Here is a 27,477-nt window from a genome sequence, read left to right on the forward strand (position 1 = left end):
CGTCCTTAATGATGATATACAAAATTATCCCTTCTGTAGAGAACAATAATGGTTGAAACGTTTGAACACTCAGCTTAAATAAGTTGTTAAGCAAATTAATAAGAAAACGTTATTATAAAACTTTGAGGACTAGCGTAACAAACAGCCCCATGTCCCCCCCTCCCATTCAGAGGGTGGAGTTAGGTGGAGGGTGGGCTGCCTTTGGAAATTCAAGTATGTTTGTATAAATTAAGTTTTTTTCCCCAAAATGATTGACTATTAAAAAGTAATTCTTTAATGGTAAAGAAAACCACTAAACCTCGTACGAGTTTATATTTTTGATGTGTTCTATGAACTTTGCTACTTAAATTTTCAATTGATTAAAAAAAGTTCAATTAAGATATAAAGTTTTTTTAACAAGTTTATAATATTATGTAAGAAATAAAATTAAAAGTAAAAGAAAAAATGTTTCACGATAAACATAAATGAGTTAATTTATTCTTTAAATAAAATTTAGCCCCTTAATTCTAAAATCTATTTCTGTTTTACAATTTTGTGGGAGGGTACCACCACTCTCCTAAGAGAATTCACCCCTAGAAAAAAATAATCCCTCCCAAAAAAATTGTCTATCTTTTTAAATCTAAAATAAAAGTTCGGATTTCTTAATTCAACCCCCCTCCCCAACCCCCTCATGTGCATGTCTTGACCATATAGCAGTTTAGGTCAAGTATGACTCCCAAAAACAAAAGAAGTTTTAGAGATCTTAAGCTGGAGACATCTACCCAGAGCTAGGACCCAACTCACTAGTAGATTCGCTCCGTACTCTGTGACTCACTAGAGGCTTTACTTTGGTCTCAAATATGTTTATTCTTTCACAATTCTATCAGAAGTGAAGCCAAACAAATTGCCGCACCAAACACAAAAAATGCTCTCTCAATCAAAGACAACAATTCTCATTTGGGATAAGGAATAAATCAGAAATTTAATTTGGATTGACAAACTCAAAGCTTCCTCGAAAAGAGGATAAAACAGTGCTCCTAGAGGCCTTTAGGCGAGAATCCCCTAGTACTTTATAAGATAGGATATTACATATTTTTTAGATTACAAAAATCGAACTATTAAATTTAAGTTTTATAATTGGGCAATTACCGTTGAAATGTAAAAGAATACATGTCAATATGTTTCCTTTCCTATTATTTCTAGACAAGGATAATTATGTATATAAGTATCGCAGCTGTATCCACTAAATTTGAGGCTTAGTGGCGGCTGCCGAGCCCTGTATAAAAATAGTTCCGCCATAACCAGTTTATTATTATAGTTTAAATAGCTAGTCCATACAATCCCATAACATAAAGCAGTAAGGTTTTATTGTCTGAAGCTTATTATCTCAAAATCGTTGTTCTGAATGGTTGGACTTTTCAGGGAAGCTATACACATATCATGTATGGGTTTAAGGCTATTCTTTAGACCTGTTTTAGAGAAAAGGTTCGAAACAACTAGTGTTTAATATGAAATATTGATCGAATAAAAAAAAACAGTATAGTATAGTATAGTATAGATAGTATAGTAGCTGCGCTACTTTGAACATATTATATATTGACAGTTCTTTATGCTACTAACTTAGATCTAAAAGGAAATATTCGAAATGGCAGACAGGGATATATTTTCCAAAAATAATATTGCGAAAAATATTATTGTTCTAAATGAATAAAATATACTGGTTAAGAAATTATCACATCAGGTCAGGTCGTTGCTGAATTTGATAAGAGAATCATACTAATATTAATAATTCATTTGGATTTTTTCTTTCGTTTCTACAATTAGAGATCTAAAAGGATAAGACAATAGCCGATAAATTGATGCACATCCCCAATTAAAGCTACCCTTTCTGTAGATTACAAATAGTGATTAAAACGTTTGGATACTCAACTTAATAAACCAACAAATCGAAATTCAATAAAAGTCCCCAAAGCTATTAAGCAAACGGATCAGAGTTGGATCTTTAAAAGCATAGCCGTTGCCGTAGTCGTGGTCAGAGTTACAGCCACCAACCTAATAGCGATCTTTAAATCATATTAACCACGCGTTGCCGTGGCCACAAAAAAAAATACGATCTTTAAATCATATTGGCAACGCATGGTCGTAGTCGTAGCGTGGTTAACCACGCTAAAAGTGACCACAGTCTGTTAGTGTGGCTAAAGCGTTGCTAAAGCCACAAGTAATTTGATAATTTTAACGTAAACCTATTGAAAGTGAGGTTTATATGAATTATAATTAAATGAATGTATAAATAATTGTACAGGCGCGGACGGAATGAAGAAAAATAATGACCCAACCCGCCATTCATGTTGCCTGTCTAACCTTTTAAGGGACAACTTAAAATAAATAAATACTATACTTAAAATACACTTTTTTTTGATTAATTACTACAATATTATTGATAGAAAAGAAAATAATTTCTTTTTAAAAAATATTAGTAAACAATTTTATTAATTAATTTGACTGTTTGGAGACTGTGGAAGTTAGAGGGCTAAATTAATCAAATTATTGTTATACACTGTTTACTACCTTCATACAACCACTTTTTGAATTTTTTTGTAAAAATGATAGTAATAATACGTAAAAACCTCAAAACATTTAAAGTTTATTATTAAAATAGTAATTTTGTATAAAAAACTTAAAAAATTAGACGTTATAATTTCATTTCTTTGATGAAAATAATTTATTTTTAGGTGGGCCATAAAAGATTTTAGATATCCATAATTCTAGGATAGCCGGCACTGCACTTCTGTAAAATCATTTAAAAATCCATGTTTTATTAGCAGCACTGTGGCGACGACTACGGCTACAGCTACGGCTACGACTATGACTATGACTACGACTACAACTACAACTACAGCCATGACTACGGCCACGGCTACAGCCACGCCAACGGCTACACATTTAAAGATCCAGCTCAGAAAACGTTTTTGTAAAACTTTGGGGACTAGTGTAATAGACAGGCCAAAGTTCTCTCCCTCCCTGATTATACAGAGTGTCCCTCTAAAACTGTTTTTTTTAAAACACTTATTACTCCCTTAATATTTGAGCTATCTTAGTAAAATAAAAAGTATTTGGCAGCCTACTATTGACCATTTAATGATACAGTGATGAAAAATCCGCAAAGTTAACAGAAAAAAATCTACAAGGTAATACATAACAGGCTGATTTTAGTGAATATAAGACTAATCTACAAGAAAAATATGCATTAGTTAACTTTAAAAGCAGCTGGTGTTCAAACGGTGGATCACAAAGACTTACTCCAGACATTATAAGAACTGGTATTGTAGTCTAATTAAAAAATTAAAAAAAAAAACAGTTTACGAGGGACACCCTGTAATTGTTAATATTTTATTTTTCAGAATCTTCGTCTGTTATGATCTGACTTCAATCCTGATTTTTATTATGAGTATTTATGAGGAAATTAAAAACCTAAAGTTTGATGAATTGTTTTGGATAGGTCTTCCTGTGTATACTATCATACAGGGCTCGGCAGCTACACGTCATCTGCCTATAAGTCTCAGAGACCTTTTGCAATTTTAAAAATCAGCTGGAAGTCTAAACCTGACCAAATTATGGCAATCCCTCTGTTAAAAAAATTCCAAAGCATCAAAGCAGGTTTAAATTTGAGGCCTAGGCGTGGCTGTCGTGCGGCTTAAATCCTTCGGTACAAACAGACAGACAAAATCATAAACATCCTGTTACTTTTACATAAAAATTATAAGATATATTTCTCTTAGAAAAATTTATGATTTAAAATTAATATATTCAATTTAAAAGAAAATCGATTACGTTAGTAATAAAATTAGAAATAGGAAAATAAAAATTTATCATTTATTTTAATTGAATTTCTTCGTTTCTGACTCATTAAAAAAATAATATTTTCCTCTTAATAGGAAGAAGGATATAGTTAGATCCTATAATAATTTCACCAGAAATATAAAAAAATTACTATTATTTTCTATAAACAGGGTCGGTCCGTACGTCCGTCCGTAACGGTTAACTCTTATAATACTCTACAAGAAATATTGTTCGTTCGTCCTTCATTTTGATATTAGAGCTTCGCTTTTATGGATGTTGTCATCCTTTTTTAAAATTAAAACTGAAGCTTTTTTACAATTAGGTTCGTCCGTCTATCCATCTATAAAAGATAGCTCAGAAAAAAAAACATTTTACTGTTTGTTTGAACTGTTTGAAAACTTGGCATTGCATGATTCCATATTCGGCATCCGGCTTGTATTTCAGTAAAATATTTTGATAGATTTATAAAGATTTTTGTTGAGAATTCTAATTAATGTTTAAATCAAATGCGTTGTTAATGTTCGTGTGTGAGGTTTGTTTTTACGGATGTTGTCGTCCTTGTTTATATTTGTGATTATCTGTTTATAAAAAAGTTTCACTACCATTAAAGACATAGAATAACTTATTTTTAGAGCATGCCGTGCATTTAAAAAATGACTTTGTTTATAATTTATTAAAGTTGTATGTAGTCTCTTGTTTAATCATTATTCATAGCCACTAATCATCTTTAAGTTGAGGCATTTTTACACAATAGCGAAACATTTGATTTTAAAAGCACTAGTTGTAATTTTTGTTATTAAATCTATAATACAAAGTAGCTTGATGTCTGTCCGTCCGTCCCTCAAGATCTCGGTAACTACTGAACATATCGGATTCTACTCTTTAGGAAATATACCTACTGGTCCTGTGGTGGTTTTAAGCCACACCCCCCCTGGTTTTAAGCCACACCCCCCCTAAAAATGAAAAAAATCCACCCCCCCCCCCAAATTTTTTATTATTTTTATTTTAATTATTTTAATTTTTTTTCTTTAATTATTTAAAATTGGTGGTGGCATCTCCAGAGGTACTTTCAAAGGGCTATACCAAGACTTAGATTTAAAAATTAATAGCCTAAAACCACCCCCTAACCCATAGGAAGCTTCAATAAGATGGAGAAGTCATTCGGTTCAGTAGTTATTGAAATATATTGTGGGATAGAAATCGCATAAAAGAGGAATTACTAAAAGAAATTAAGGACTGACTGAGGTACAAACGACGTAATTATACAATAGATTAGATTCTGTTGCCACGAATAAACACTTCTTTAAAAATACGCTAGACAATACTGATGACAGTTTAATCATAGGTTACGCAAATATACGCAAAATATGCGTTACTTTGATTTTACAGGGACGCAAATATACGCATTTTATTAAAAGCAAAAGCAAATTTAACAAGATTGATTATTTTATTAAAGTAAAATATTATGAAAAGCGAAATATTTAAATTAAAAAGTTTCATTTTCATAGCTTAAATTCAATTACTAGCGGCTGCATCGTTAGCAACTAGGGGCTCAATATTATAAAGAGTTTTCAGAAAATTTAGCCCAAAACCTTTCCAAGACTTTAAAATAAAAATTGAATAGCCTGAACCCTTCCTGGGACCTATGTAAAGCTTCCATAAAATGTAGAACTTATTATATAGGTTAAGTGGTATGCGAGATCTTAACGAACATACAAAAAAAACCTTACCTATACAAACAGGCTATTAAATCTGACACAGTGAACTGTAAAGTAACTTCGCTACTGAAAATGTCATTACTGCATAGTCCCGCTGTAAAATTAAGAATGTGTACATTCATCTCTTTTATTAAAGAGTTTGACTTTTTAAAAAGGCGAAGATTTTCTATACGTACGTCCATTCTTGCATAACAGATAAATTTGATTGTTGATTTATGCATTTTAGCCTTTTGATTTCAAATTTTGTGTGGTGAATTCTGGAACACTTAGGTACGATTGAAAAAACGTAGCAACTCTATAATCGTGACCTGACTTTAAACTATTTTTACATCAACTATATGTATGATATAATTATCCTATTCATCAGCTTTTTGAATTGAAGATTCCAACGCAAAAAGGTACAATATTTTAAGTGAAGCATTAATATAATCAAATGTAATTATTTATTTAAAGAATATCCTGTGAGTCTTTAAGCAATTTTGTACCAAATTTATATAAAATTTTGTAACGTTTAATAATATTCTGTTCATTAATTTTTTAAACTCTAATCATAGTTTGGCCTAACGTCTAATTTAAGAGCTTCGCTTTTGTGGATGATGTCATCTTTGTTTTAATAGAATTTGAAAATACTAATTTTATGCAAATCCATAACATGAGGCCGAATTTAAAATTAAAGACCTTCAAGCTCTTTAATTTGTCCCATACTAGTGCATTATGGAAATTAAAAAGCCAATTTTTATGAATTCAAAAAAGATATAGATAGGAATATAATTGGAGAGATGGATCAAGGCCTTTTAAAAATAGTACTTATATACAAAAATATAATCTTGTTTTTCATTTTATTGGCTTTAGCTTTTGTGAATTCTGAAACTCTGACTTTTCTAAAATAAAGGCATTATATCAATTATCGTATCTAAGAGGTGTCAAATTCTTTAAGTAAAGTAAATTTATCTTTTTCATTTGTAGAATTTCCAAAGTTAGGGGGAGATTTTTAATAGTTATTTCTCGCATCGTATTATAAACGGCTTTCGTGGATATAGAATGTACAATTATAAGATTAGAACTAGTTATTTTAGCCCCGAGGTGCCGAAGACACCGGTAAAAAAACGGGTTTTAATCTTATGATTGTACATTTTTATATTCGTAGAAAGCTGGATATAATATGATGCTAGACATAGTTTTTTCGTATGGATGAGAACCGGTTCCTATCAACCGGATTCGAATGAATACGAGAAATGTTTTTAAGCTTGACCAATCTTTATAGGCAGAGAGAGAGAGAGGGGACATTGGACTGTTTATTACACTATTCCCCCAAAGTTTTATAAAACGTTTTCTTATTCTTTGGCGTGACAACTTTGGGGACTTAGTGAATTTTGATTGTTTGGTTTATTATGTTGAGGGTTCAAACTATTTAACCACTAATTTTACGATACAGAAGATGTAATTTTGTGCATCATGATTAGGGGTTTATCGGCCATTGTCTTATCCCTTTAGATGCCTGCTTTATGGGTCTATCTTTAATTTAAATACCTGAGAAATTGTTAATCCTATGTAGAATTTCACACATACACGTTAATATGAGATAAATTGTTTTCTTAAACATCAATATGTAGAAATTTATCTAACAAGGATGACAACATCCATAAAAGCGAAGCACTGAAACGGTAGGACAAACGGACATTAACACTTGTATAGTGTCAGAACTGAATAATCAGCATATAAATGTATAAGAGTCAAAGCAAAATTGTATGTAAATTTGTTGAAAAACTGCTGGATACAGGATAATGTTTATGGACATACTTACATTTTTAGAACTTGATTATAGAGTTGCTTTGCTTATAACATTATACTTTGTTGTCCCAGGAATCATATTTACCAAAATTCAGATCAATCGGATGATTAGATCACATAAAAATTTGTTGTTAAAAAAGTAAAAAAATCAACATGTTTAAAATTGACGTACGGACATTTTGGTAATGATTATAGAGTTGCTACGCTTTCTAAATCGTACCTATCTACTAAAGGAATCACCATGCAAAGTTTGAAATCGATAGGACAATTCTAATACGCCTAAATTAACGAAAAAAGCTATCCGTTACGGACGTACGGACGGACCTACCCTAGTTATAGAAAAGCTTCGCTTTTATCTAATAGAATCATGTAATATTTATAGAAGTTTATAGCTTTAAACCAAGATAGGAAAGACTTCATTCTACATATTTTAACCTTTCGCGTCCCTTCCGTGTTTTTTTCGGTTCTGTCCCTCAATGTGCACATTGAGCGCTGATGAACCCCTACAGGGAGCCCTAACACCGAGGGGCTACAAAGTACCAAATACAAATTAAAATATCCTGACCTAAGAAATATACAAAACTATCCCACTTATTTTCAATTTAACGAAAGTTTATTTTTTCTTAACAAAACCTAAAAAAAATATAATTAATAAGCGAAATAAATCTAAAATAATTTTTTTGGGGCCAGATAAAAAGGTCGTCATTAATTCTAAGCGTTGCCCACCAAAATCAAGAAACCTTTAAGATTTAATTCAGTAGTTGGTTACAGCTGGAACTCACAATAAACATTTTTGAAATTTGTTAAAATCTCTGAATATTTGTCCCTGGTCAATATATTGGTAAACCAGGTAAATAGATTTAAAAGTGATTTTACATATTTCTATAATCCCAAAAAAGTTTACCTTATATTTTCATAGAAACATTTCATGACTCTTAGAGTTTTTTTTTCAGTTCTATATGGATACTTACATGTGAATAATAGTTCTGCATATCAAAACATATTCATATTCAAAGTATTCCTGCTATAATTCTTTTTTTTTTACATCCACGAGTTTAGTAAAAGTCAATATGGCTGACATTATACCTATGTTCAATACAAGATTATTGAAAAACAATTATCATTTATTTAGATTTCATTTTTCAAGCTTTGAATTTTGCTGATAAATTTTTAGATTTTAGTTGTAAGTTTGATTAAACACCAATTATCATATGGATGTCTGTTTTCTGAACTAAACCTTGTAAAAATGTCTGACATATAATAAGCATTTTTGCATAATATTTAAATTTTATAACTTTGTATAAAAACATTGTTCATAAGTTGGATTTAATGATAAGATTTAAAATTTATTTAAATGGCTTTATTTAGTTTTCTTTGCCTATATTATATAAACTCATTGCTTTGCCCCTAGCCCCTAAGGGAAGGCGAGGTAGGGCCAGAAAAATATATCCTACGACTAACCCAAGAAATTTATCAGGCTTCCCTTAAAAGTATACATTGTAACATATTCTTACAAGAGTTTTTTAAGATCTTTAGCTTCATATAGAAAACATTACTACTTTTAGGATAGTATTATACTGTTGGTTTTAAGTTGTAACTTTAAACAATTATTCATTTTATTGTTTTTAAACGCCCTGTATAGAAATGTGCCATATCCATATAAATATATTTCTAAGCAAGTCTGCATGATTTTATATAGCACCCTGTTTAGAGTCATATTCATATAAATATTGTTATAAATTATGTATTTCTAAGCAAGTCTGCATGATTATATATAGCACCCTGTATAGAGTCATATTCATATAAATATTGTTATAAATTATGTATTTCTAAGCAAGTCTGCATGATTTTATATAGCACCCTGTATTGAGTCATATTCATATAAATATTGTTATGAATTATGTATTTCTAAGCAAGTCTGCATGATTATATATAGCACCCTGTATAGAGTCATATTCATATAAATATTGTTATAAATTATATATTTCTGAGCAAGTCTGCATGAATTTATAGCACCCTGTATAGAGTCAAATTCATATAAATATTGTTATAAATTATGTATTTCTAAGCAAGTCTGCATGATTTTATATAGCACCCTGTATAGAGTCATATTCATATAAATATTGTTATAAATTATGTATTTCTAAGCAAGTCTGCATGATTTTTGCATGACTCTGAATTCTTTAATCAATATTAATCACCTAACTCATACCTCCAACCCTCCTATGACTTGTCGTTCACAGAAAAACGCAAAAAAATTATAATAGTTTTAGAATCACCTCATTTCTTTAACATTATACTTTGTTGACTAAGGAATGATTATAATAAAAATTAGATAAATAGGACGATTTAAGAAAAGCTTCGCTTTTAAAAAGAAAATTATCTATTTTAGTAGTATTTGCTTTTATTAAAATTTTTCATATTACATGAACATATCTATATCATGAATATTTTCTATCTTTTGAATGAATTTATTTTGATTACTCCATACCATTAGCAATCCCAAATTAAAAAGACTGAATTTGAAATAAACTAAAAATTGTGTATTAGGCATAAATTCTCTTATTCACAGGATAAATTAATAGTTATTTCTTTCATTGTATTATAAACGGCTTTCCGCGGATATAGAATTTTTTATATTCGCAGAAAGCTGGATATAATACGATGCTAGACATAGTTTTTTCGTATGGATCCATCGGATTCGAATGAATACGAAAAAAGTTTAGGGGGTTAGATTAAGGGTCTACTACAGAAGACCCCCAAAATAGCTAAAATCTACCTAAATAAGATATTATAGCAACAGAAATATTTTTCTTCCTTAACATTACATATTTTATTATTTGTTTTTGTGTTTTTGCTTTAAATCTGCTGAAATTATTTGTGAAGATTCATATGAGTAAAGTGCTGCCGCCATATTCATATGTCCGTCTGTTCAAGAACGTTCCTGCTTTTTATTTAAGAATTAAAATTTTGGGGGTGCCTACGGCACCTCCAAGGTCAATTTGGGGGGGGGGGGATAAAAATAAAAAATAAAAAATTTGGTCATGCCTTTGGCTTACACAAATTCACAAGTAGGGTGGGGCTAATTACCCCTTTACCCCACCCCCTTGAACGTCCCTGTATGTGTCACTCACTTTTACCCAAATTTTCTTCGCAACTTATGGATGTTGTCATCCTTATTTTTGTGTTCTGTGTACATATGTATGTGAGTGTGTGTGTTTGTGTGTGTGATTGTGTGTATAGTGTGATTCTTTGTGTAAATTAATGATATCCCAACGAACTTGGCAAGCTTTCTTCTCTTGATTGAAAAAGGTTACCCCTAACTTTTGAATAATTACCCTTTATAATTTTATAAATGTATAATGTATAATAATAGGTTTTTATTATTAAAACATGTATAGTGTTTTTGGCAAGAGAAAAGAAATTTGGTTGCTTTCCCTTGAAGTTGAAAACTGAAACATTCCCCCTTATTTAAAAAAATAAAATAAGGGTGCCTAAATTCATGCTATTAATTACAGATACTGTTACTTAAAAAATGTTGAATATAAAAGACTTATACCGATTAGGGCAAATAAATTCACTAATATTATACATGTTTCTTAAAAATAAATGTATAAGTTATATTTACTTAAAATTCATTTTATCATAGTTTAAATTGAATTTTTAAGTCTTATTTCTCGAAGGAATCTGTTTTTATTATCGGTTGTAAAAACGATGTAAAATTTTTTGAAGTAGTTCAATCACAACTAGAACTTTTTCCATAGTAAAATTTATATTCTTATAATAAAGTAACAGGATGTGTGTCTGTTTGTCTGTCTGTTTGTTTGTACCTAAGGATATCGCTAACCTCTAAACCGATCGGGTTCTCCTTAACATGGTAGCTTGTCATAGGTCCCGGGAAGGTTTATAACTATTTTTTTTTTTTTTTTTGGGGGGGGGGGTTACCACCAATCTCTCAAGAGAAATCACAAAAAATCGAATAAAATTTAAATATTCGTAGACTTCAACGTAACATATCTAAGTATCGTAGAGACCTGAAAAGATACTTGAAAGCAACATATATAGATATCGTAGAGACTTGAACAAAAAACGTTTGAAATGCCAATATAGGCCTCTAGGGGCGTAGCCGCTAGTAATGGATAAATAGATAAGGTATAATAATATCATTCTAAGCGGGTACACCCTTAGAAGACTCTGGTAACACTTTAACTATGGGGGCGGTAAAGTCGATCAAACCCTTAAATTTTGCCAGAGTCAACCTCTCTCATAAACATCCAATGACTTAAACGATTCTTCACTGTAAATGATTACCATATCGGTCTTCAGTGAATCAGTATACAAACACAGAGTCATTTACATAGACAATTTTACTTTTAGATAAGAAATTAATTTTTAAGGGAAAATTTTTTTGATAATAGTGTAAAACCTTACTCTTACCATAACAAAGCTTTCTGAAAATTTTAGACGAACAACCAAAATGTATTGGCGTCATAAGTAACACTGGTAGTAACATACAAATAAACATCCAACTATTTTAGTATAAAAGATTTGCTTTAAGAATGAACAGCAATAATCAAAATATTTTTGATAATTTGCATGTTTATGAGACAAGCGCAGCTATTCAGTTTTTTTCAGTGATTGTACGTTCAAGCAAAAAATATTTTAAACTTTTTTATCTGAAATTTTTTTATGTATACTATAGGAATATTTTTGTTAGTTTTTAAATTTTGTTCGCTACGCCAAAATCAACTTTAAATTTAAGCTTTCTGTTTATGTATTCGTTTTACTTTCTTTAACATCTTAATTTTTGGCTGTATATTTTATTTGAAAGATCTTCGCTACTTTTGAATGTATTCTTCCTAGTTCTTTTTTTTATTTTTAAAAATGATATGTAATTATTCATGATTTTAACTTTTTTCCGTATAGTATGAACACTTTTAGATACAGTAAGAGGTATTTTGAAGAGTTTAAGCTATAAATACCATCTACACACATACACAGATAAACATTTAGGTGTTACATACAATGGTCTGAACAACAAGGACGATCACGTCCAATATTAGCAAAGTGTACAGTTTATTTATAGTAAGCATTAAAGTAATTTTCTGTCCGTTAAAATCTCGCTAACTACTGAGTCGATTAAGTTATCCACTTTTATTAAATATTTATATAGCTCTAAGAATAGGTTTATATCTAAATCTTTGGAGAGGGGGGGGGGGGGGGCGAGGGCTTTTTCAACGTCCTCTCTCGCCTCCTTTCAAGTCTTAAGATGCCATGGTTGAAGCGACTAGTATATCAATACATTTCAAGAAAAATTTTGCACATATTTGATACCGTTGTGTGCCTTTAGAGAGTAATGTCGTAAAAATTGATGGTTTTGATGCGTCTGTGTGATATTTAGGTTGACAATATTTTTTCAGATTTTTGTACAGCTTGTGTTTTTTTCTTTTAGAAACACGAAAATGGGTGATCAAATCCAATACTAAGCTACCTCAGTGCCCCTAGAAGCATCTATAAAAATATTTAGAAATGTATAAGACTGTAGTATATGGAACTAATATGATAGTTAGGGCCAAAATAGTTTTCATTCAGCAGGCTTTAAGCTAAAAAATGACAAGCTGTACAAAAATTCCAGAAAAAGGTCGACCATCAATATCTTTATAATCCTTAACTAAACTTTAAACATGCATATTTTTCTTACTGTTATCATATCAACAAAATAAAATAATCAAATTGAATTATAAGGTTGCTCTTTATTTTTGTTCTTTTACCTTTAACTAAATAACATCTATAATACAAAGTAGAACGATGTCTTTCTGTCTGTCTGTCTGGCCGTCTGTCCCTTAAGATCTCGGTAACCACTGAACCGATCGGATTCTACTCTTCAGGGTATATACCTATTGGTCCTGTGGTGGTTTTAAGCTATTTTCTTGAGGGGGTGGGACACCCCCAACCCCCCTAAAGATGAAAAAATCCCCCCCACCCCAATTCTTTGTCTATTATTTAAAATTGGTGGTGGAGTGTGGGCTTCTCACCAGGTATTTAATTTTTTTTCATTAATTACCTCTTGGGGCAAAGCCCCTTGAGGCTAGAGGCGAAGCCGCTAGTATTTTTATAAAATACAATTTTTAACTATTAAGTTATAAAAAGCTAATAATGATATACAAGAACAGGAAGGTACAATGAGAAACTCTTAAATTAGAAATTTCTTAAATTGAGCTGCAAAGATAATTTTTTTTCTAAAATTCTAAATCACTTTAATCTATGTCTAAAATTTAAAATATTTTAAACTCTTCTAATTTTTTTCATTCCTTCAAGATCATGAATTTTGAAAAATAAAAGTCAAGGCTCGGCAGCCGCGCATCAGCCGCCTGTAAGACTCAGGAAAATAAACCTTTTACGATTTTTAAAATGAGCTAGAAGTATAGACATGAACCTCTTTTCAACAATTTATTAAAACCAACCAAACGGGTTCAAATTTAAGGCTTAGTCGCGGCTGCCGAAACCTGATAAAAATCCAAATATTTAATTCACCTTAGATAATGGTTAATCAACAAAAACATATTATTTGATGAAGCAGAATCTGCTAAATCTTTATTCAGAAGCAGCAACAAAAACAGCTAGGAGGCAAAATTATTTTCATTCCCAGCTGCGTAGTTTAAAGTGAGCCTGTCAAACCTTGATTCAAGCTTATACCAACAACAAAATCAATTCAAAAAAACCACGAAATTTAAATGTGATTTTCAGCTTTTCATTCACCTTTTTATCTGCTCCCCAAATATTATTTTAGATTTATTTCGCTTGTTGGCTATACCCTATTCCTGACTTGATTCATTCCTTTATTATTTTTTTTTATAAAGAATCTGTTTTTAGACTTAATTGGATCTTTTCAAGTAAATGATTTGAATAAGAGGTTGTATAAAAACCTGTTTTGAAAAGAATACTTGAATAGAAAGAGCTAATTAAATCTGTGCTAAATTTTCTTTCTATACAAATAGATTAAATATTCAAATGATTAAAACTTAAAATCTCATAGCAACAAATGAATGTAGCTACTAATATTAAGTACTAGCGGCTACGCCCCTAGAGGCCTCTAGGGGCATTTGAGGAGGGGGGAGTCGAATTTGTTAACCTAATTTCTTATTTTAGATTTTAAAAGAAAAAGTAAAAAATTTTTTTTGGGGGGGTATTTTTAATTTTTTTGGGGATTGGGGGTGTCCCCCCCCCCCCAAGAAAATAGCCTAAAAACACCACAGGACCAATAGGTATAAACCTTGAAAAGTAGAATCCAATCGGTTCAGTGGTTACCGAGATCTTAAGCTTCAGACAGACGGACGGACAGACGGACGGACAGACAGACATCATTCTACTTTGTATTATAGATTAACTTTGTCTGACTATAAGTTTAGGGGAAATGCTGGTGTATCCTTTATAATAAAGTAACAGGATGTCTACAGGGTAGCTCTTTAGAGGTCATTTGAAGGTTTATAACTATTTTGGGGGAGGGTACCACCACCATCCCTAGAGAAATCGCAACTAGAATAAATATCCCCCCCTGAAAATTAAAAAAAAAAAAAATTTAAAAAAGGGATGGGGGTGGTAATACAACCCCCCCCCCCAAAAAAAATTTGCCCCTAGAGGCCTCTAGGGGTCGTAGCAAAAAGACAAATATCGATAACATAATTCCATAAAGTTCCTTTTGTATCTAATAAAAAGCAAAAAGAAATTTCAAACAAAAGGTACTTTAGATTTGTTAAGGAATTTAAATGTCTACATTATAGAATAATGTTTCATTTTAGAGCATGATAAACACATTCTATGCCAAGAATTTTATCTTGAAGTTTTAGAAGAATTCTGCTTGAAATACAAAAAGAGGAATAAAGATCCTAAAAAACTTAGTTAGAGTTGAAAGCAGTGTTGCGGAGCCGGGAGCCGTGGAGCCGCCATATTTTGCTGGAGCCGGAGCCGAAGCCGTAATTGTCGTTATGAAACGGCTTTGGACTAGATAAATAAAGATAATTATTATGTGCAAATGCCCTTTTTAAGTCCATTTTTATCAAAAATTAAACTTTTAAAACCTTCAAAAGTCAAAAATAGACGTAGGGAAAAAAAATATGTCGAGTTTTTCTTGATTTTAGGTCGGAGCCGGAGCCGCACCAAAATCAAACGGCTCCGCAACGCTGGTTGAAAGTATATTTTTTGGTAAGAGAAATTTTTACACAAGGGTAAATTTGTGCCTTTTATGTCTGTAAAAATAACACTTTGTTTTAGTAAAACTTCCTCTTTTTTATCGATGTCCCTATAAAAAGGAATATGATATCTATTCGTCCCTACCGAAGGATCTTGTCAACCGCTGAACAATGTAGCTTCTTATAGGTCCTGGGAAGGTTTATAAATATCGACCAGAGGTTTCTAGAGGCATAGCCGCTAGTAATATATCATTTAATGTTTTTAATTTTTTTCTATTATTCATTCGAATCCGGTGGATAGGAACCGGTTCTCATCCATACGAAAAAAAACTATGTCTATCATCGTATTATATCCAGCTTTCTACGAATATAGAAATGTACAATCATAAGATTAAAACCAGTTTTTTAGCCCGTGCCTTCGGCAACTCGGGGCTAAAAAAACTAGTTTTAATCTTATAATTGTACATTCTATATCCGCGGAAAGCGGTTTAAAATACGATGAAAGAAACAACTATTACCTTTTTTACCTTCAACGAAAATATTCCGAGCACTCACACAGTCAACGAATTTAATATTCTTAAAAGTTGGATGTCTTTCTGTATGTGTGTGTAGCAAAAAATTTCGCTACCGCTGAACCTATTTTTAAAAGCGAAGCTTTTCTATAATAAGGGTCGGTCCGTACGTCCGTCACAAACAGATAGCTTTTTTAGTTAATTTAGGCATGTTAGAATTGTCCTATCGATTTCAAAATTTGCATGGTGATTTCTTTAGTAGTTAGGTACGATTTAGAAAGCGTAGCAACTCTATAATTGTTACAAGAATGTCCGTACGTACATTTTAAACATATTGATTTTTTACTTTTTTAACAACAAATTTTTTTGTGATCTAATCATCCGATTGATCTGATTTTTGGTATGTTTATTCCTGGGACAACAAAGTATAATGTTTCAAGCGAAGCAACTCGATAATCAAGTCCTAAAAATATAAGTAAACATTATCCTGTATCAAGCAGTTTTTCAACAAATTTACACTTACAATTTTGCTTTAGCTATTATACATTTATATTCTGATTATTCAGTTCTGACACTATATAAGTGTTAATGTCCGTTTGTCTTACAGTTTCAGTGCTTCACTTTTATGGATGTTGTCATCCTTGTTTCACTGTAAATGTTTATTTGGCCACATCAACTCACCTCAAAGAAATACTCTGGAAAAATCATCCTCCCGAAACATATTTTTTAAAACTAAAATTTAAAGTGAAGAGTATGATTTCCCCCTCACCCTCATACTAAAGTGCCATTAGAGGCGTCTAAAAGGGAGGGGGGGGGGGGGGGTTACCCGCTAGTATAAGATAATTCAGTTGTACTAGGTCAAAAAAATGTTCTGTTCTCACGATTCTCTGATCTCTATTTGCATTATCAGAATATTTAAACTAACTTCAGTTAGTTTAAACGTTACTAAAATGTAACCAAATAATTATGAATAAGCTTTTCATAAGGGGTAATGTAAATTTCTCGTTTGCTATTAAAGATAGATACTTAATTTTTTTTCAAGAGATTTCTCTGACCAACGATTATCTACTCTAACAGTCATTAATTACGTCGACTGTCAGTAATATTCTATAGAGGAGCTTCAGTTCATCTTTTTTTTATCCTATTATATAAAGTAGTAAGAGTTTGTTGTCTGTCCCGAAGGATTTTGCTAACCGCTGAACCGATATTGGTCTTCTTTACAGTAAAGCTTTTTACAGGTCCTGGGAAGGTTTTTGACTATTTTTTGGGAGGGTGTATTCACCCCCCCTTCCACCAGAAAAATGTTTTTTTACTCTTTTGAAATTTAAATTGGGATGAGCTCGACTTTCCCCCCTTCTACCTTAAGTACCTATAGAGGCTTCTACGGGCGTAGCCGCTAGTGACCTTATATTTTAAAGATTCACTTAATCTATAAGCATTACTCTATAACATAATTCTTTTTTGCTACTCGTGTATATTATAATATTGTTCAAACTTTTTTTGACTATTTATTTTTCTAAAATATCTGTGACAATACAGAAACAGGAAAGATATTTTTTCATCTGAATTGAATGTATTTCTTCTCATTGTTCTGATTAAATTCTGCTTCATATAATTCACCATATAGACAGAGACATTTATTTAAATATCTTTTTATTTAATGTTTTATAATGTAAAACAACTTTATTTACTTCAATTTTATTATTCTTTAACTTAAAGTTTCATGCTTTGGCAATCAACTGAAAGTTACTAGTTTTTTTTTACAAGGTAATTGGAAGTTTTTTAAAAAAAATTTTAGGAGATATTTCAACATATTTAATTTTTCACCAAAAAGGCTATTTTTGAACATGATTTTAAATAAATATAAGAGAAGATTAAATAAAGCTTTATTCCTAAAAGTCTGACCTAATAAAATCCAAAATTTCGTAATACATTTTTAACAATTCCAATATTGTTGTAGATGTATGGGAAAAATTTTATTAACAATATGGTTTTGAAACCAATTAATACCAGTTTTGTTAGCCCGGGCCATCGGCGTCTCTGGAATAATAATAATTGTTTTAATCTTATGAATTTAATATCTGCGGAAAGCTTTCTATAATACGATTCGACATTCTTATTTGAAAGATAATGGATAATAAAAAAATATTAATTAAGTGCATTTGCAAGCTTTTAGGGACTTTGCTACGTGAAGAGGGAAAGTTCTTTTTAACATTTTTGTGCAGTCGTTTTTGAGATCTTAGTTAACATTAAATCGTGGGAATTTAATTAGAATTTAGATTGGGCATTTCAAAACTGCTCCTCTAACTTTTATTAAATTTAATTTGAAGAAATGATAAACTTTTAAGTGAACCTAGATATTTGCCTGAAATGCCTCTGTGTTTGGAACAAACAAGAATGAAAACATCAAAAACTAGCGAAGCACAACAAATAATTGTTGGGCAAATGGACAAAGTTCAGAAAGATAGATATGTATTTCAACAAAGGCATACAAAATGATAATAATATTATTACCCATATTCACATATTTTTAAATATCATGGTTTGGTACTTTCATAACCTGGGTTGGCCGTTGCAAAAGCTGAGTTTACCAGTTTAAGACAAACATATTCAAATGAATTTTATAAGGTTTCAAATAATTATCTGATTACAATTCGATGTAGCTAGAATTTCTAGCTACATAGAATTGTAATTGTTGGACATTAGGCTGTTTATTGCACTAGTCTTTAATGTTTTAAAATAACATTTTCTTATTCGTTGACTTTTATCAAATTTTTATTGGTTGCTTCATTAAGTGTCCAAACGTTTCAACAACTCATTGTAATCTACAGAAGCACTTTGCATCCTCATTAGGAATATGTCGGTTTTGTCTTATCCCTTTAGATCCCTGAAGAGCTATCTATTACGGACGGATAAACAGACCGAACCAAAAAAAACTTCGTTTAGCTGTTGTACGGTCACACTATAATGTGGTCAAATAATTTGTTTAGCTGTTGTGCGGCCACACTATAATGTGGTCAAATAAATGGTTGGAATCCTTGGAATGGGGTTAAAAAGATTTTAAAAGTTGTGTCATTACAATAAATGGGCAACAATCCATCTTGCCAAAATTTTAATTTAGGGTTTTCTTCAAATACTTTGCATTACTATTCATAGTGCAAACAATTTATAACAAGAATTTTTTAATTTGATCTTATTTGCAACCAAGGACGTCTAAGCCTTTATTTTTGGGGATTAAAAAATGCAAAGAAGGAGGGGAGGGGGTTGGGTTGGGCAAAACATCACCCCAATTTTCTTCACATCTGAGGGATCTGAACCCAGACACAAACGTCCCTCCCCTCAAAATTTTGATTTGTAATTCTGAGGTAAAAGGGATGGGTTTAAGGTTGAGTAAAATCTAATATACATTGATTTTGAGCTTCAAATTTATAACTGGATGTGTATAAATGATGCCTTAGAGAAATATATTTTTTTAATGTAGTCAAAATATTTTAGATAGTCTTCCGAAGATTACCCTTACCTACTATGTTAGTTTGCTATATTAGTTTTAAATTTTATGCTATGTAACTTATGGAATTTATGCTCCTTGTGTAAGTGAGACATGTAAAATAGTAAATGATGTTAATTGCATATTACATACACATTTTTATTATATCTAGAAGCAACCAATATTAATATATACATATATTCAGGGCTATAGGTATAGGTCAATGGTAGATAATTTTCAGTATATCTAAAACTTAGAACTAACCAGTATAATGATACATAAAGGGCACATTAGGTACAGGTCAATGCTAGATAATTTTTCTTATTGATGTGTAATTTTACCATATAAGAATCATTAAATGATACAGAAATATACTAGTTATAGTGATAGAAATAATATCAATTTCATATTACCTACTTTTTTTCTTATAGAAGCAACTTATATAAAGATAAACTTAAAATGATATACTTAAAATAATATGTCCATACAAGAACAAGAAATACAATTACTGGTGCGATAACTAAATTCTTAATTAATTCATTTAAGATGCCTCTTTATTGCACGCCATTTGTCTAATGGCACAATATTGAACTAAATATGAACATAATCCTCGTCTGCTAGAAATTATTTTCCAGTATGGCTTCGATACTGAAAAATATCTGCTGGACTAAAACCAGTTCTCAGCCATATAGAAAAATCATGTATTGCATTGTAATATTGACAATTTTCCACGAATATTAAAATAAAAATTTAAATCATCCCTGTTTTTGTTATCCGTGCTTTCGACCCTTGGGTCTAATAAAACTGGTTTAAATCTTATAATTGTACATTTTAAATCCGTGGAAAGCTGTTAATAATACGATGCGATAAATAACTATTAAAGTTGGTCGGATTATTGTGTTTAATTAAGTATTTAGGGTAATGAAGCTATTATCAATATTTTCAGGGAGGGAGAGGACATTGGGCTGTTTATTACATTAGTCCCCATTTTCTTATTCGTTGGCTTAACAACTTTAGGGACTTTTATTGAATTTTGACTGAATGGTTCCTTAAGTTTGTATGTCCAAACGTATCAACTACTAATTGTAATATAAATAAGGGGTAATTTTGTGTATCATCATTAGGGACGTACATCAATTAATCGACCATTGTCTTATCCATTTGGATCCCTGAATGTTTTAGTGTGGTGATGATGATGCCTAAATCTTTTATCTCTAGCCACGAGCCAGGGTATAAACATAATTACAAAATTTTACAAAATTGTTTCATTTATCATGAAAAATTAACTTTGAATTTAAATATGACCTATAAATGCAACTATATAGAAATAATTAGAAATATCAGAATCTAAGATAATTGCATTCTCAAACGCCGAAAAAAACTATTTATAAATGTCATATAATTCTTCTTACTTTTTATTTTAAGAGAAAAATCAAAATATAGTATAGGATAAAAGAAACCTATGATAAAAAACTCCGTGACTAGAAGTACCTGCGCCTGGAGGCACTCTGTGCACCTGATGAAGGCCTATATGTGACTATTAGCATGGTACAGAATATATAAAACTCTGTGGTTAGAAGTACCTGCGCAACTGATAAAGGCCTATATGTGACTATTAGCCTGGTGCAGAATATATAAAACTCTGTGACTAGAAGTACCTCCTCTTGGGGGCACTCAGTGCACCTGATGAAGGCCTATATGTGACAATTAGCCTGGTACAGAATATATAAAACTCTGTGGTTAGAAGTACCTGCGCCACTCAGTGCACCTGATGAAGGCCTATATGTGACTATTAGCCTGGTACAAAATTATTATACTTTTGGAAAGATGCCTATTGATTGATAGACTGGCCATGATTTAAACTTTTTCTGAAAGTCACTTACGATAAAAAATAAAAATCATAGTGTATATGTGACCATTGACCTTAAGTGAAGCTCTTTATTTTCGTGTTTATGGAGATATGTGCTCTTCGGACCAGGCTATTGATCTATGCATCGCCGTTTGCTCCAATTATGCCCCCAAAGATTGACATAATTACCCCCCAACTATTTTTTAAACATATTAGGTGTTCATTTAAAACAGTTAAATTTTGGCACTAATTTTCTTTGAAAATAAACTATGTCAATGAATTGAAAATTTAAGTGAACATTCTAGCTCTATGCTAGTTAGCTGGATAGTAATCAATAACAACAAAAAAAGCATGAATAGATAAATATTGGGTTGTTTTGTTATCCAAGGAAAAGTGATAGACAAATGCTTATTTAAACATTAATTTTACAGTGACTTTTTCTATTGATTTTAGCGTTTTACACAAGTTTGAAAACATACATTTTACACATTTCTTTAGACATGACCATGAGGTTACATATCTGAGATTTTCTTTATGATAATCTTGATATAGATCTAGAAATGTTGAAGAATGTGCATGTTTATCTAATTATACTCAGGGAGTAAGAAGAATGGACAATCCCTACTCCCCAAAAAGACATACATACCATTACCTGCCAGGGATTAGACATTGACAATGGACAATAAACTTATGAACATTTTCATTAATGATAAAAAAGATTATGTAGATTATAATTAGAGGTTGAAAAGTATAGACAGTCAATTTATTGACGAACCAATCAAAACTTATTAAAAGTCCGCAAAGTTGCTAAGCTAACGAATAAGACAACCTTATTATAAAACTTTAGGGGACTAGTGTAAACAGCCCAATGTCCCCTCCCTTCCTCCCTGATTACCTGTAGCCTGATTCCCAACGTTATGATAGCACAGCATAGTATTAGTCAGCTCAAGCTAATACTTTACTGTGACTTTATTACATCAAATAACTTTAAAAACTATTTAAAGAATATAAATGGATTTATTATTATTTGGGTCCTACACAAGATTTTAATATCCTCTTATAAAATGATATTTGTAGCTGGCTAAAATAACAATTCCCTCCATCAGTCTCCTTTACACAATCCCCTCCCCACCAACTGGATGAACAGACTGGCCAATTAGAGATGTCCATGTTAGCAACCTAAATTGACGACAATTTTTCCCCTGTCATAATATCCACGTATATTGTATATCCATTATGATTATAATATGTAGCTACTAGTTAACATCTTACTTTATGAATTCCCCGACCTATACTTAACCATTATATATTAAGCTTTATATGTTTATTCGATACGGCAAGTACTAAATTCATATGAAATTCAACGTCTTTTCTCAGGAATAAGGTATAACCAACAAGCAATATAAATCTAAAATAATACTTGGGGGGCAGATGTAGACATCGTAAATCTACGACAGCTGAAATTTCGTATAGGTTTCGTGATTTTTTTCCGAATTAATTTCGTTGTTGATATAAGCTGTTCTTTTCGTCAATATGAAATTAATCAATATTCTTACTTAATTTGTTGTAATTCATACATAGAATCCGTGCTAAAGTATTTTTTTTAGCATCTTTTAAAGATTACTATTATTTAAGACTTCGCCATTGGCGAAGATTAAAAAATAGGCAGCCTAATAGTTAGGCAACGTTTATTAGGTTAGTCTTTAATTATTTTATAGGGAGCAGCTTAAATTTATCAATAAAAATCGGCTACGCCCCGAGCTTCTAGGGAATTTTTTCCATTGGGATGAAGGTTGGTAGCTGGAAAAATTGTCTCAAAAAATTAGCCTTAAAACGTAAAAAAAATTAGGGATTATCCATCTCTTTATTAGGGGTTTTCGTTCCCACTTCTCCTCTCATCTCTCTCATTTTTATGACGCCACATGGCTGATTTTTGAGACACTTTGAGACAAGAAGGTATTCTAATACTTCCTGTTAATATATCCTAAAGTTTTTCTTTTAAATGATGTATAATTATATCCTTCAACCATTTCTGGTCATTTTCTAATAACATTTAAAACATCATCTATCTTTTTTACTTAAAGGACGCCTGCAAGAACTCTCACGCTTTAACTGCTGAAAGACTGCCACAAGTAGACCCAATACCCCAAATTTGAAGCCTTCAGCTTCAATAACCTAAAAGTTCTAGGCATTTCAAAATAGTATTTTATGTACATTGATATTTTGAAAGATTTCCAATGCTCATAAAAGAAAAAACAATAATAAATTACGTCGCCTAGACACAAAATTATAACCTTATCTTTGTCAGAAACTTAGATTACCGGTAACTGATAACATTTTTAAATTAAAAACACCACATTTCATAGTCAAAATCTATGAAAAAAAATCGATTTAAATTGCATTTGTAAACGAAAATCATAGCGGACACAAAGGGGGAAACTTATACAAGCTCAGCTGTGATTGGTTGTTTAGCTGATTCAGCCTTCTGATTGGCTACAGTACATTCGGTACAATGCAAGTTAAACTTAATTTTTTTAAATGATTTTGACTATAAAAATGGGTATTTTTATTGTAAAAATATAATTAGTTACGGGCAACCTAAATTTCTGACAAAAATAAGCTTATAATTTTGTTTCTAGGCCACGTAGTTTAATTTCAAAATTTCTAACATTAGCATTGAATTTCTTTCAAAATTTCCATTGTATATAAAATGTCAATTTAAAATGCCTAGAACTTTTTTGTTATAGAAGCTGAAGGCTTCAAATTTGGGGTAATGGGTCTACTTGTGGCAGTCTTTCAGCAGTCAAAGCGTGGTATTTCTTGCAGGCTTCCTTTAAAATAAAACTTTGAGAGTTTATACAAAAATAAATTTCAAAACTACAAAATAGCAAAACAAAACAAAAATGTCGGTGGCGCATCTTCTTTTTAAAAAGTCATCTCAAACAAAAATTACCAAGGTTTTTATTAATCTATTTGATAAATGGGGTAATAGTTATTTCTCGCATCGTATTATAAACGGCTTTCCGCGGATATAGAATGTACAATTATAAGATTAAAACTAGTTTTTTTAGCCCAGAGGTGCCAAAGGCACCGGCTAAAAAAAACTGGTTTTTATCTTATGATTGTACATTTTTATATTCGTAGAAAGCTGGATATAATACGATGCTAGACATAGTTTTTTCGTATGGATGAGAACCGGTTCCTGTCTACCGGATTCGAATGAATACGAGAAATGATTTATTGATATTATCTACTGAAAGTTGTATAATTTAGTACTTTTATAAATACAGGGATCTAAAGGGATAAGACAAAGACCGATAAATTGAGTTGCATCCCCAAAGATGATGAAACGTTTGAACACTCAACTTAATGAATCAACGAATAAAGATTTCATTAAAGTCCAAGATGTTAAGTAAACGTTATTATAAAACTTTGGGGACTAGTGTAATAAACAACCCATTGCTCCATCTCTCTCTGTATTTTTACTTTATAATATTTTATGCAACTTTAACTTGAAAGTATAAACATACAAATTTGGTAACTAATTTACACTTATTCCAATATTTGATAATTAATCATATGGTCACACTTTTATAAATGGTTTCTTTAATATCTATATGCGTGTTTTTTTATCTTAAACTTAATAATAATAAGATACAAATTTTTTTTGTTTTTTTAGTTCTTCTTGACTATGTTACTTTATTAGGAGTGTTTTCATCTTGAATATAAGCCAACGAATAAGATAGAATTATTATAGAACTTTGGGGACTAGTAAAATAAACAGCCCAATGTCCCATGCCTCTCTGTATTTCTGCGGTTCTGGCCATAACAATAGTTTTTAGCCCAATCTTAGCAGTTCATTAATCAAAACGTTTATAGGTTAATGTTAAGGAATTTGTACATTTTAAACCTTAAAAACATTAAAGTATTTAATTCCTTTTCATCTTTACTATTAAATATAAGTCCTATGAAGTTAATTTTTATTATTACTCTTAGCTAGAAGTCATATGATTATTATATTCATTTATATCATCGTATAGACAGCTTTCCGCGGATATTAAAATGAAATCTTATAAGTTTGAAACCAGTTTTTGTTAGTCCCAAGGGTACGAAGGCCCGGGTTTACAAAACTGGTATTAGTTTTATTACTTTAATTTGATATTTGTGGAAAATTGTCTGAAATATGATGCTGAACATGATTTTTCACTATGGCTGAGAATCGGTTCTGATCCAGCGGATATTAATTGGCTTCAAAGTCATATTGGAATACCTAGTTATTTCTCGCTTCGTATTATAAACAGCTTTCCGCGGATACATTCGGCACCTCGGGGCTAAAAAAACTGGTTTTAATCTTATAAGTGTAAATTTTTATATTCGCAGAAAGCTGGATATAATACGATGCTAGACATAGTTTTTTCGTATGGAAGAGAACCGGTTCCTATCCACCGGATTCGAATAAATACGAGAAAACATCTTCAAGATTCTTTACATTTGTATATATTTAATGCATATAGAAACACGGCAGCCGTGACTTCCCAGGTTGTTCCTAGTATAGGTAGAATTTTTTTTTGTATTATAAAAATTATACAAAACATACTAAAGTACTATTGTATAATTTTTTTTTAAATTTTGTACAGTAAATTTTTTTTTGGCAAAGTCCCCTTGTACATGTTGTATCAATTTTGTATAAAATAGTACTTTTGTGTTTTTTTTATTCATTAGTATATTTTTTTTTGTATATGTTGTACACTTTTTTTTTATTTTTGTACTAATACCATTTTCCTGATTGTATATCTTGTATTATTATTTTGTACAATAGTATTAATTTCAAAAATTTGGCAGAGTCCAAACATTTTTTACTTTACTGAATATTTCAATATGTCTTGAAAGTAACAAAAATAATTAGAGTATAATTTGTGGATTTAAAAGAGTTTTTTGTTTCATGCTTATTGTATTTCTTTTTATATACAATAGTACAAAGTTTAGGAAATTTGGTTAAGTCCAAATTTTAGAACTTTGCCTAAAAATGAACATAGTATTTATAGTACACTTTTTTTGTGTGATAGTATTCATTTCAAATTTTTGGACTTTGCTTAAAAATGAACATAGCGTTTATTGTATAATTTTTTTGTATAATAGTGTTCATTTTAAAAATGTTTTTAAAGTTCCAATTTTGTAGACTCTAACAAAATCTTAAGAATGTATACAATCGAACAATAAAAAATATACCATAACATAAATTTAGATAATTTCCAAAACTGAGGACGTAGGAAATATTTTGAAAAACATTTTTTGAATATCAAAAAGAAATTTTAGAATTTGACAAAAAAATTGTCTAATTCTACAATTTTGATTTTATTTATAAGTACAAAATTTTTTTTTAAGTAAAAAAATTTTGGGACTTAATATGTTACTTAATGAAAAAAACCATAAAAGTACTATTGTAGACAAAAATGATACAACATGTACAAGAAAAAAATTAGGGACTGTACAAAATTACAAAAAAATAATACAATAGTACTTTTGTATAATTTTCATAATACAAAAATAATTCTACCTGATATAGTTCAAATTTTTGCTGCTAGGTGTCTCTCACTTGTTAGAAAAACTTTGTTTTTTTGGGGTTTCCAATATATATATGGTTGTTTAAAAATCAAATAAGCAGGGATAAGGGATAGGAAACCTGGCCATAAATTAGGTCTCGGCCTGGTTTTGAAAGGGATCATGCAACTTTTACCATTTGCCTAATTTAATGACCTTACTGGCGGACGGCTCATATTGGCTACCGCTCTAAACCAATAGTGTTCTGTGATTTGGGCTTGTTTTGTTTGTTTTGACGGATTTCAATTGGTGATTGGTTGATACAAAACAAGCCCAAATCACAGATGGCGGAAATTTTACAAGCAGACAATTCTAGAAAAACTAATGATTTCGTCTGCTACGAAAAAATAAATATAAATGGTGTTAGATCACATTAGTTTAATTATTAAATCTACTTAGAGTTAAACATTAAAAAAGGGCCACATAGAAAAAACAAAAATAACGGGATTATTTTTTTGGAAAGAAGGTAGCTACGAATTTTCATTTGGTAGTTTATAAATTATTTTGAAAT

At 30.8% G+C, this 27,477-nt stretch overlaps 1 protein-coding gene across 1 annotated transcript in view; it reads left to right on the forward strand.

Moving 5' to 3' along the window:
• Positions 1 to 27,131, forward strand: part of boss (G protein coupled receptor bride of sevenless) — a 113,079-nt gene extending 85,948 nt beyond the window's left edge. Inside the window, exon 22 of the transcript XR_013877075.1 lies at positions 27,028 to 27,131. The gene's annotated coding sequence lies outside the window, so the exon portion shown is untranslated. The remainder of the gene's footprint in view (positions 1 to 27,027) is intronic.
• The last annotated feature ends 346 nt before the right edge of the window (positions 27,132 to 27,477 follow it).

Source organism: Acartia tonsa, chromosome 1 (assembly GCF_053477335.1).
Source record: "Acartia tonsa isolate MP-2025a chromosome 1, ASM5347733v1, whole genome shotgun sequence".
Lineage (NCBI taxonomy): Eukaryota > Metazoa > Arthropoda > Copepoda > Calanoida > Acartiidae > Acartia > Acartia tonsa.